Genomic DNA, 4,924 nt, shown 5'->3' on the forward strand with positions numbered 1-4,924 from the left:
ATCCTCTACCCTATCCTATTCTCTATCCTGTCCAATATCCTATCCTATCCTCTATCCTATCCTATCCTCTATCCGATCCCATCCTCTATCTTATCCTATCCTCTATAATATCGTATCCTCTATCCTATCCTATCCTCTATCCTATCCTATCCTCTCTTCTACACTATCCTGTATCCTATCCTATTCCCTATCCGATCCTATTCCCTATCCGATCCTATCCTCTATCCTAGCCTATCATCTATACTATCCTATCCTCTATCCTATCCTATCCTCTATCCTATCCTATTGTCTATCCTATCCTATCCTCTATCCTATCGTATCCTCGATCCTACCATATCCTCTATCCAATCCTATTCTCTATCCTATCCTATCCTCTATCCTATCCTATTCTCTAACCTATCCTATCCTCTATCCTATCCTATCCTCTATCCTATCCTATCCTCTATCCTATCCAATCCTCTATCCTATCCTCTATCGTCTCCCATCCTCTATCCTATCCTCTAGCCTATCCTATTCTCTATCCTATCCTATCCTCAATCCTATCCTATCCTCTATCCTATCCGATCCCCTATCCTATCCTATCCTCTATCCTATCCAATCCCCTATCCTATGCTCTATCCGATCCTATCCTCTATAATATCGTATCCTCCATCCTATCCTATGCTCTATCCTATCCTATCCTCTATCCTATCCTATCCTCTATCCTATCCTATCCTCTATCCTATCCTATCCTCTATCCTATCCTATCCTCTATCCTATCCTATCCTCTATCCTATCCTATCCTCTATCCTATCCTATCCTCTATCCTATCCTATCCTTTATCCTATCCTATCCTCTATCCTATCCTATCCTATCCTCTATCCTATCCTATCCTCTATCCTATCCTATCCTCTATCCTATCCTATCCTCTATCCTATCCTATCCTCTATCCTATCCTATCCTCTATCCTATCCTATCCTCTATCCTATCCTATCCTCTATCCTATCCTATCCTCTATCCTATCCTATCCTCTATCCTATCCTATCCTCTATCCTATCCTATCCTCTATCCTATCCTATCCTCTATCCTATCCTATCCTCTATCCTATCCTATCCTCTATCCTATCCTATCCTCTATCCTATCCTATCCTCTATCCTATCCTATCCTCTATCCTATCCTATCCTCTATCCTATCCTATCCTCTATCCTATCCTATCCTCTATCCTATCCTATCCTCTATCCTATCCTATCCTCTATCCTATCCTATCCTCTATCCTATCCTATCCTCTATCCTATCCTAGCCTCTATCCTATCCTATCCTCTATCCTATCCTATCCTCTATCCTATCCTATCCTCTATCCTATAATATCAGCTATCCTGTCCTATTCTCTATCCTATCCTATCCTCGATCCTATCCTATCCTCTATCGTCTCCTATCCTCTATTCTATCCAATCCCCTATCCTATCCTATCCTCTATCCTATCCTATCCTCTATCCTATCCTAGCCTCTATCCTATCCTATCCTCTATCCTATCCTATCCTCTATCCTATCCTATCCTCTATCCTATAATATCAGCTATCCTGTCCTATTCTCTATCCTATCCTATCCTCGATCCTATCCTATCCTCTATCGTCTCCTATCCTCTATTCTATCCAATCCCCTATCCTATCCTCTACCCTATACTGTCCTCTATCCTATCCTATTCTCCATTCTATCCTCTATCCTATCCTATCCTCTATCCTATCCAATCCCCTATCCTATCCAATCCCCTATCCTATTCTCTATCGTATCCTATCCTCTATAATATCGTATCCTCTATCATATTCTATCCTCTATCCTATAATATCCTCAAACCTATCCTATCCTGTATGCTATCCGATACTCTACCCTATCCTATTATCTACCCTATCCTATTCTCTATCCTGTCCTATCCTCTATCCTATCCAATCCAATATCCTATCCTCTATCGTCTCCTATCCTCTATCCTATCCTCTAGCCTATCCTATTCTCTATCCTATTCTCTATCCTATCCTATCCTCTATCCTATCCTATCCTCTATCCTATCCTATCCTCTATCCTATCCTATCCTCGATCCGATCCAATCCCCTATCCTATCATCTATAATATCGTATCCTCTATCATATTCTATCCTCTATACAAAATTAACATCTATCCTATCCTATTCACTATCCTATCGTATCCTCTTTCCTATCCTATCATCTATCCTATCCTATCCTCTATTATATCCTATCCTCTATCCTATCCTATCCTCTATCGTCTGCTCTATCCTATCCTATCCACTATCCTATCGTATCCTCTTTCCTATCCTATCATCTATCATATCCTATCCTCTATTATATCCTATCCTCTATCCTATCCTATCCTCTATCGTCTGCTCTATGCTATCCTATCCACTATACTATCCTATCCTCTATCCTATCCTATACCCTATGCTATCCTATCCTCTATCCTATCCTATCCTCTATCGTATCCAATGCCCTATCCTATTCTCTATCCGATACTATCGTCTATCCTATCCTATCCTCTATCCTATCCAATCCTCTATCCTATCCTCTATCCTATCCTATCCCATCCAATATCCTATCCTATCCTCTATCCTATCCTATACTCTATCCTATCCTATGGTCTATAATATCGTATCCTCTATCCTATCCAATCCACCATCCTATCCTCTAGCCTATCCTATTCTCTATCCTATCCTCTATCGTCTCCTACACTCTATCCTATCCCATTTTCTATCCTATCCTATCCTATCCTCTATCCTATCCTATCCTCTATCCTATCCTATCCTCTATCCTATCCTATACGCTATCCTATCCTATCCTCTATCCTATACTATTCTCTAACCTATCCTATCCTCTATCCTATCCTATCCTCTATCCTATCCTATCCTCTATCCTATCCACTATCGTCTCCTATCCTCTATCCTATCCTGTATCCTATCCTATTCTCTATCCTGTCCTCTATCCTATCCTATCCTATATCATATCCTATCCTCTATCCTATCCAATCCTGTATCCTATCCGATCCTCTATCGTATCCTATCCTCTATAATATCGTATCCTCCATCATATTGTACCCTCTATCCAATAATATCATCTATCCTATCCTATTCACTATCTTATCCTATCCTCTATCCTATCCTATCCTCTATCCTGTCCTATTCTCCATTCTATCCTCTATCCTATCCTATCCTCTATCCTACCCAATCCCCTATCCTATCCAATCCCCTATCCTATTCTCTATCCTATCCAATCCCCTATCCTATCCTCTATCCTATCCTATCCCATCCTATATCCTATCGTATACTCTATCCTATCCTATCCTCTATCCTATCCTCTACCCTATCCTATTCTCTATCCTGTCCAATATCCTATCCTATCCTCTATCCTATCCTATCCTCTATCCGATCACATCCTCTATCTTATCCTATCCTCTATAATATCGTATCCTCTATCCTATCCTGTCCTCTATTCTATAATGTCAGCTATCCTGTCCTATTCTCAATCCTATCCTATCCTCTATCCTATCCTATCCTCTATCGTCTCCTATCCTCTATTCTATCCAATCCCCTATCCTATCCAATCCCCTATCCTATCCAATCCCCTATCCTATCCTCTATCGTATCCCATCCTCTATAATATCGTATCCTCTATCATATTCTATCCTCTATCCTATAATATCCTCAATCGTATCCTATCCTCTATCCTATCCGATCCTCTACCCTATCCTATCCTCTACCCTATCCTATTCTCTATCCTATCCTATCCTCTATCCTATCCAATCCAATATCCTATCCCCTATCGTCTCCTATCCTCTATCCTATCCTCTAGCCTACCCTATTCTCTATCCTATCCTCTATCGGATCCTATCATCTATCCTATCCTATCCTCTATCCTCTCCTATCCTCTATCCTATCCAATCCTCTATCCAATTCTCTATCCGATCCTATCGTCTATCCTATCCTATCCTCTATAATATCGTATCCTTTATCCTATACTATTCTCAATCCTATCCACTCCTTTATACTATAAAATCCTCTATCGTATCCTCTATCCTATCCAATCCCCTATCCTATCCTCTATCCGATCCTATCCTCTATCCTATCCTATCCTCTATCCTATCTAAACCCCTATCCTATCCTATCCTCTATCCTATCCTATCCTATCTATTATTGTATCCTCTATAATATCGTATCCTCCATCCTATCCTATCCTCTTTCCTATCCTATCCTCAATCCTATCGTATCCTCTATAATATCGTATCCTCTATCCTATCCTATCCTCTATCCTATAATATCATCTATCCTATCCTATTCTCTATCCTACCCTATCCTCCATCCTATCCTATCCTCTATCGTCTCCTTTCCTCTATCCTATCCCATCCTCTATCCTCTCCTTTCTCCTATCCTATCCTATCCTCTATCCTATCCTCTACCCTATCCTATTCTCTATCCTGTCCAATATCCTATCCTATCCTCTATCCTATCCTCTACACTCTCCTATTCTCTATCCTGTCCAATATCCTATCCTATCCTCTATCCTATCCTATCCTCTATCCGATCCCATCCTCTATCTTATCCTATCCTCTACCCTATCCTATTCTCTATCCTATCCTATCCTCTATCCTATCCAATCCAATATCCAATCCCCTATCGTCTCCTATCCTCTATCGTCTCCTATCCCCTATTCTATCCAATCCCCTATCCTATCCTCTATACTATACTATCCTCTATCCTGTCCTATTCTCCATTCTATCCTCTATCCTATCCTATCCTCTATCCTATCCAATCCCCTATCCTATCCAATCCCCTATCCTATTCTCTATCGTATCCCATCCTCTATAATATCGTATCCTCTATCATATTCTATCCTCTATCCTATAATATCCTCAATCGTGTCCTATCCTCTATCCTATCCGATCC

Source organism: Halictus rubicundus, unplaced genomic scaffold (assembly GCF_050948215.1).
Source record: "Halictus rubicundus isolate RS-2024b unplaced genomic scaffold, iyHalRubi1_principal scaffold0041, whole genome shotgun sequence".
NCBI lineage: Eukaryota > Metazoa > Arthropoda > Insecta > Hymenoptera > Halictidae > Halictus > Halictus rubicundus.